Genomic DNA, 8,380 nt, shown 5'->3' on the forward strand with positions numbered 1-8,380 from the left:
CTTAGGAATGAGCTGCTTCTATTTAGAGTATGACAATCAGGAAAGAAATTATTTCACTTAAAAAGAATAAATCAATGTTTCATTTTAGGCATGTGATGTTCAAGGCAATGACACCCCAAGCTCTATGAAATTCAAAATTCTGTCGCTTTTGTTCACCCTCTACCTAACACAGTACCTAATCCTGTGTTTTCCTGTGCTCAAGAAATCCAACAGGAGGCTCTATTATGGTTCATGTTTGGCATTTCCCAGAGGGATGCAGACTGTTTAATTTAAGGAACACAATTCCAATGCTGTATAAATGGCAGAGCAATTTTTTAAACCAGCAATACAAAAATGATTTATTTTTTACGATTATCTTTTAAAATATGTTCTGACTTCTGCAGAGTGGCCTGGGTCATATGTTCTGTATCTCTCAGGTATTGAGTGAGTCATATAACCTGAGAAGTGTATGCCATTTTTTCCCCTCTGTGTGGGCAGAGGGATATGTGGCTATGCCATTCTTGGCAAGGCTTTCATTTTAGTCCTAAACACTGAGATTTTTTTAATAATAACTTCTGTTGAAATTTTTAAAAAATTACTTCTTAACATATTATACTCCTCTATAATGTCAAGACTATTAAATAATCACCTAGAATTATAACTGTAATTGTTTACAGGGTATTTTTAGCTGAAAGTATTATTTTCTTTTGCTGAATTAAAAATCATTCTGCACATCTAATACAGGTCTTTTATTAATCCTGTATAAATTTACCACTTCAATTTGTTTGAAAGTCTAGGTTTTATACTATTGTTCCATTGTCCTAGGTCTACTGACTCATAAAGAAAATAAAATCACAATTATTATATGTAAGTGAAATGTTTTATTTTTTTGAGTAGGAATTAGGTGAAACTACCATTTTCTCTAACTGCCTGGTATAACCTCAATCAGAATTAAAGAACTGGAGTGCTCTGGTTATTTGAATTTGGGATTTCACAATTTCAAAGAAGTTTTTGATTTAAAGCTTTTTGTTTATTTTGACTCATTGTCGAAAATTGATATTACAACCTTAGAGTAAGAAAGAATGTTGGGATTTTCTCCTCTAGGCTTCCATACAGTGCTGGAATCCCAGATATGGTGTTTCGGCCTCTTCCTGAACAATTTAATAGGAAGTTAATCTCTTGGTAAGATAGTAACACTCCATTAATAGAATACTTTTTAGAAAGTTCTAATTTATGTTGCATTCAATTTGGCCCATTGAAACTTTGGTCCATCAGTTCTAGTTCTGTTCCTGGAAGCAATAATATCCCTTCCTCCCATTTTACCACTTATATGTAATGTAAAATCTGTTGTGTGTTATCATTAACCATTATTACAAGTACTTGATAACACCATTGTGAAACACCCAGTTACTGATTATTTGCATATGTTATGTCAGTCAGAAATGTCTTTAGCTACAAGGAAAAGAATACCCAACTATAACAGTTTAAGAAGTGAGGATTTACTTTCTCACCTAACTAGAGATCTAGGGATAACTCATTGCTAACGTTTATTCAGCAGTTCGGAAATGCTCAGGAATATTCTCCGCAATCCTCTAAGTCTTTCTTGTCAATACTTATGTTCAAGGCAAGAAGAAAAGGAAAGTGCAAGGTTTTCCCCAGATGCATCTCTCTTTTTCTCAAGAGAGCAGGAACTTTCCCAGAAATACTTGAACCAGACTGTATGGCTTATTTACCATTTTGTTTCCAGCCCTTAACAGAATGTGGCCCCCAGCAAGCAATCGCTAAGTGTTACGAAATTAGTACATGAATGAATGTCTTACCTCAGCATCACATATGAATAAAATTCTGGCCTTCAAAGAATTCAGACTACAAGGGAGATAATTACAAAATCAAAATACAAAGCAATCCAAAAGCTCTCACTCCTCTTTGAAAGAGAAAAGTAGACAACCTTAAGGAAGAATCTAAAGTGAAGCTGGTTTAAATGTTATTGCTTGCTTGCCAGTAATTTCAGTCTGATAAAAGGGGCTCCAATGGTACACATTTGATGACAACTGGTCAATCAATTATATTGATTATTGATTGGAAATATTTTTATATCAAAATAATAATAGTAAACATAAGGTAAATGATCAATAAGTTCTTGTAGAGTCTTCGCTGGTGAAACCTCAAAACATAAAAGATGAAAAGAAAATATGAAATATTTGCAAGGAGAAAAAAATCCTGGGATCTTGTTAAAAATGCAAAATCTCAAACCTCACCCCAGATCTCCTGAATCAAAATCTGTATTTTAACAAGATCCCCAGACAATTTGTAATGTGCATAGCCCTTCCATCTTTCCTTCCTCCACCATTAATTTTTCTTCATTATATGTTTTATTATATATTATTTTATTATATTAAATTATATAATTATTATAGAATATGTTCTGTTCTTTTGCATAATCCTGCTAAGGACTCCCAATATTATTACTATAGTTATGTAGATACCATTTATAAAGAACTAAATAGTATGACTTAATCTAAGGTGAAGGAAATGTAATACTCTATATCAGAGTTTACACTATTCTATTTGAAGCACAACTGACATTTGAAGCCAGATTGTTCTTTGTCCTGTTCATTACAGGATGGCGAGCAGTGTTTCTGGCCTGTACTTACTAGATGCCAGTAGCAATCCCCACTCCAGTTGTGGAAGCCAAAAATGTTCCCAGACATTGCCAGATTTTCCCAGGGAGCAAAGTAGTCCCCCGTTGAGAAACAATAGTCTACAAGAAGACTTTGCCTTTTGACAGAGAATCTTCCCAGCAGCTTCTTTTAATTAATTTCTTTCTACCTCTTCCTTTGCTTCTTGATTCATATCTAGCCACCACTATTTATTATATTCCATGTATTTTTATTTAACTTTTTTTTTTTTTTTTTTTTTTTTTTTTTTTTGCTATTGTACCTCCTTGAGTAATTTTTTTTTTTTTTTTTAAGGAAACAGTGTGTGGACAGTAAACTTTCTGAGTTCTTATTAGTCCAAAAGTGTCTCAACTTTGCTCTTACTACTGATTACTAGTTTGGCTGTTCATTCTAGATTCAGTATCCTTTCCTCCCAGAACTCTGAAGAAATTACTTTACTGGCTCATACCATGTTGCTAGTATGAAGTCTGTACCAACGTTTATCATTATTCCTCAGGTATTTGTGTAAATCTACCTTACTATAGTTTGACTTATTTGAAATTGCCAATATTTGACCTTTTTTTTCCTACCAAGCAATAATTTCATACGGTTCAATCTAATATTTGCTTTTTATTTGTCTGGCTCGTTCTATGCTTCTCTTTCCCTCTTGGTCTCCTTCCTTTAGATTATTTTTATTACAATTTCTTCATTACTCTGAATGCGTATATTCCTTTCCTATTGGTGACCACACTAGAAATGACAACACGCATCACTGACTTACCAAAGTCTAGTGGTACTTGGAATCTACCTCCTTCCAGACTAGACAAAGATCATCACACACTTTTGCTCCTTTTACCCCTCCTGACTTACATGCTTTCACTTCATGTATGAATTTGTTCTATATGTTAACTCTCAAACAAAATTCTTATTATAATATACAATGTTTATGTAGATCTATTCCCATCATTTTATGTGTTAGTTGTTCTCCTTTCCTGCTGTATCTTGCTCTCACCAGGGATTCTTTTCCTTTGGCCTGAAACCCCCCTTAACACAATCCCCATGTGAATCTATGAATTTTTATTCATCTAAGGCTGTCTAATCCCACTATGTTATTTTTTTAAAATTTGAGATATAATTGACATACAATACTGTAATAGTTTTAAGGATATGTATGTACATAATGATTTGATGCATGTATATACTATGAAAAGATTGCCACAAGTTTAGTTGACATCCATCACCACACAGTCACATTTTTTTTCCTTGTGATGAGAACTTTTAAGACTTTTTCAACTTTTTTTTTACTCCTTTAGTGACTTTCAAATACACAATACATTATTGTTAACTATAGTCATTATGCTGTACATTAAATCTCCACAATTTGTTTATCTTATAACTAGAATTTTGTACCTTTTGATCACCTTCACCCTTTTCACCTTTATTCTTGATGTGCATTCGACTAATGCTAGAATTCTGGGCAGACTAATAGTGTTCTCTTTCAGTGCATTAATGCCCTCACTTCATTGGTTTCCGTTTTAGCTCAGGGGATCCTGCTGCTGCTCTTTATCTTCGGCTTTTTACACTTTTACTATATTTGGGTGTGGATCCCTTCCCTTTCTTTTCTCTTCCTTTCTCTGTTTGGAAATCACTGGACATTTTGAACCTGTGGATTTTACCCAGGAAGTTTTCGAGGAAAAATTTCTAACTACTGTATTTCATCATCGTTGTGACACCATCAATCATAACTTGCACCATTAATTTATGTCACCAAGAAAAGAAAAAACAAACTCACATCCAATTAAACTCTGACATACACCTTTGTCATTTAAACTGTTTATCTTATATTTGTAGAAATTCTTTTTATTGGACAAAAGCATATGTGTTACATTCCATGGTTCATCCTTGTATTAATCAGGGTTCTCCAGAGAAACAGAAAGAGTAAGATGTTTTTGGGTGGGGGAGGTAGAGTGGGGAGTGTGCATGTGTGTGTGTAGACAGACAAATTTATTTTAGGGAATTGGCTGTATGATTATGGAGGCTTATGAGTCTCAAATATAATGGCAGAGGCCAGCAAACTGGAGACTTCTGAGAAGGGTTATAGTTTGAGTCCTAAGATAGTCCTTCTTCCTGGGGGAGGTCAGACTTTTCAGTCTGTTCTAGTCAGACTTTCAGTGTTTTGAATGAAGCTCATCTACAATATGGAGGACAATCTGCGTTACTCCAAAGGGTAACCTTTATCCAAATCTTATCTAAAAACACCCTCACAGAAGCACCCAGAATAATGTTTGACCAGGTATCTTGGACACTGGCCCAGCCAAGTGGACACATAAAACTAACCATTGCAATACCCAATAAGAAAAATATAAACAAAATAAATTAACCTCCACAGGTATTCCTAAAACTTTTTCCCATAAAGAATCTGAGTCTTCTAAATCACTTTTGGGCTACTCCATGTGCATAATTTTCCCTCAAAGATTCCATTAAGAAACTAAAAGCATTAATGGTGGGCTCCTAATCTGGCTTTGAAATTTACAGAACTATACAGAACAGAATTATACAGAACTAGCCCACTACTGACTTCTCCTTGGAAAATGTCACTAAACATGCCTGATCAATCTCATTCATCCCCTCCCCATAACCATTTGTTTTCTAGTGGGTGGAAGGTGTGCTCCAATATTATCTCTGGGACTTTCCGCCAAGCCACTGACCCCCTTTCTGAAAGTTTTTATGTTTGCACTTTTGATACTTACATATGCACAGGCAATGATAATTGATAACTGCTGCCTAGCTTCAGTAAAAAAAGTAAGATGCCATCAATTATATGATACATCCTGATTTCAGAAAAGGTAAAATGTGGGGGCAAAATGCAACATAGCATCAGTGCAATAACTGATAATCTCTGTCTTTTCTTTGTCTACTCTTCTGGGGCTCCAGTTAAACCTATTTATTTAAGTATCTTTCTCCCATACTTTCCATCCTTTCACTGCTGCTACATCAAAACTTGGGTCCTTACCTTTGATTATATTTTGGTCCTAGCATTTCTAGTTGATTCTTTTGCAAATAAACAATGTCCCAGTTTTTATAGTCTCCAGTTACTTGTTGAAATCTTTGTTTGTCTTCTATCTCCAGGAGTATTACAGGCTGTTTTTTGCACTTACATTTTATGAGAGGACACGGAGCCTTTGATAAGTGACTGAAGACACTCTGTGGAATGAAAAACATATTGTATGACTTGTAACTACATACAGTATACTATAAATACCCAGAATAGATCATAAAGCATTAGTGCTATGAATTTCCTGATCCTCTCTGACAAAGAAGCAGTAGAGAATAGTGGTTACAAGCAAAGTCAGTTAGACAGACATGTGTTTGAATTCTGGCCATGAAAACCTTCTCTGAGTCTTTCACTGTTTATTTATAATAGTGATAATAATAAAAATAATTATTATTATTATACCGATAATAACAGTAGTGATCAAAAGAGTTGTGTTGGATCAGGTTAAAGGAAATACCAATCGAATATGTAGACTAATATGGCACCGGGCTCATAGTTCACATTGAAATAATTCACTGCCTCATTATTAGGGAATTGGTGATAATCGACCCCTTTCCTAGAAAAGTCTGTGTTTCCTTCAGGAATTCCATACTCAGCACTGGTACTGGCTCTAGCACTGGTACTAGGAAGTTTGCTGTTTCTTTGGAATCTTTCCACCATGTCTTGAATTTTGTTGTGCATTTGCCCAAAGGTTTGTACAGAAAGTACATCTTTAACTTCTAGGGCTTTATCCATTGATGCACAGCTGGGGAGCCTTCCTTTATTCCATCCTGCTCTGCAAAATGCTGGCCATGCATCATGCTGCAGCTTTCTATCTCTCTAATGGAAGTATTCTCATCTGCAGGAACCTTGGCAATTGAGAGGATAGAGAGAAGGAAGAGAGACTTGTGAGAGAAGTTGAAAAAGAACATAAAACTTCCATCTGGCAATACAAGTCACTTCCTGTGCAGGCTCCAAATCAGAAACAGATTTTCCAATGCACAGAAACAAGGGTGCTGAGATAACTCCTGAGCCATTCCATGCACCTGACCCCCAGGGGAACTCCACAGGTGTTTCTATTGTGCTTTTTGTTTATACACACATTTCAAATCCCCAGGAGGAAGGGAGCCTGTGCCCACCCGAGTAACTTGAGAAGATTATATGGGAGCGCTAGGCCATCACAGAAACGGAAAATGTCAGCTGCTGTGTGGAAGACTGGGCTTAATGCCGACGAGCCCCAGGAGATGCTTTACTTGCTGTTAAAAAAAAAAAAAAAAATTTAAAAAATGCAGAATCTTCAAAGATGATGTCATCCTCCTATTTGCCTACTTTCTCCTTAAACTGGACTACAGACAAGTTTCAATTAGTTGGGTTTGGGATAAGAAAAATGTAATTTCTATGAGGATAGAGCTTATGCCTCATTTATCTCTGTGTCCCCAGGGCTAGCCTTGTGCCTGCAATATTATTGCTGCTGCTTAATGCATAAACAATGGTATTGTTGAATTTGGTCTACTCCATATGACTTAATCCATGACTAATCCATGTTGGAAGGGAAGTAACAACTCGTGCTTTGTTAACCCCCAATAAAACTTTCAATGAAGAAAAAAGTGAAATATTTTTTAAAATGCTACTCAATAGTGTCAAGATATTTATTACTGTTATCATTTATGTGACTTGGGACCTTAAGCAACTCATTTCTCTTCTCCATTGGACCTGTTCCATTCCCAAAATGTTATGTAGTAAAGATTAATATTGTGTGAGAAAATTGTAATTCTCTCTTTAAAAAATCATATTCAGTTTAATCTATAACATAAACACAGATACTGGTTCCAGCCCTCTTGGAGCACAGTTCACTGTGATATTTCTTTCTGTTACAAATGTTTTTTCCCAGGCCTTGCTTTGGTAATAATCACTGGGAAATACTTAGTGCCTGGCTATGTGCATAGCACTAAAAGGAATGTGACGATGGTCATTTGGGGGCAGAAATCAGATCCCAGTTATTATTAGCCTTCCCCCATCAAAGATTAATCCCCCTACCTTTGCTCTGGGCCTCTCCCCTTCTGCCTGCTCCCGAAACCTCTTCTATCAGGTAGACTAACACTTGCCTCCAACAGTTATCACTCTCCTCCAGGCTCCTTTCTCATAACATAGTTCTTTAGTTCAATGATCTTTACTGAAATACCTGCCATATGCCTGACACAAAGCTGGGCACTGAGAAAGACATGAAGAACACTAAGACATTGTCTTGCCTTCCAGGTTCTAGAAGTTCACAGTATAGTTCAGAAGCTTGACATGTAAACATAATATCAGAGACAGTAACAGAGACATCTGAAAGTTGCCGTGGAGGTAAATATGATCGAGTATTCCACAACAGACCTAAAGCAGTGAAGTAGTCTTAAATCCTTTGTAGCATCTGGTGGGATATAAACATAAACAAATGTGTGAATGAATCTGTGCTCTGAGCACAATCTAAATTCTTACCATTGAATGCAGCACAGTAAGTCAGTTAACTTCAACAAACTTCTGCTGAATGTTTGTGGTTTCCAGATCTATACATGACAAAAGACACTGGTGTAGCCCCAAAATGCTCATAGTGCAGGGGAGAAAAGTGTGGAATCCATGTGTGTTTTCTGGCCAGGAATGGGGCCTTGGGTGTAGTATTGGGGAGTTAAAAGGAGGAAATCAAAGCTACCATTTATTGAGGGCTAAT

At 36.0% G+C, this 8,380-nt stretch overlaps 1 long non-coding RNA gene across 1 annotated transcript; it reads right to left on the reverse strand.

Annotated features, from left to right (window-relative positions):
* Nucleotides 1-4,504: 4,504 nt before the first annotated feature.
* Nucleotides 4,505-7,880, reverse strand: LOC101687514. The gene is made up of 3 exons (XR_199687.2): nt 7,708-7,880; nt 5,650-5,840; nt 4,505-4,827 (listed from the first exon to the last, which is right to left on the reverse strand). It is a non-coding gene; the product is annotated as an uncharacterized LOC101687514 (long non-coding RNA).
* Between the last annotated feature and the right edge of the window lie 500 nt (nt 7,881-8,380).

Source organism: Mustela putorius, unplaced genomic scaffold (genome assembly GCF_011764305.1).
Source record: "Mustela putorius furo isolate JIRA1106 unplaced genomic scaffold, ASM1176430v1.1 tig00003859_pilon_pilon_pilon, whole genome shotgun sequence".
Classification (NCBI taxonomy): domain Eukaryota; kingdom Metazoa; phylum Chordata; class Mammalia; order Carnivora; family Mustelidae; genus Mustela; species Mustela putorius.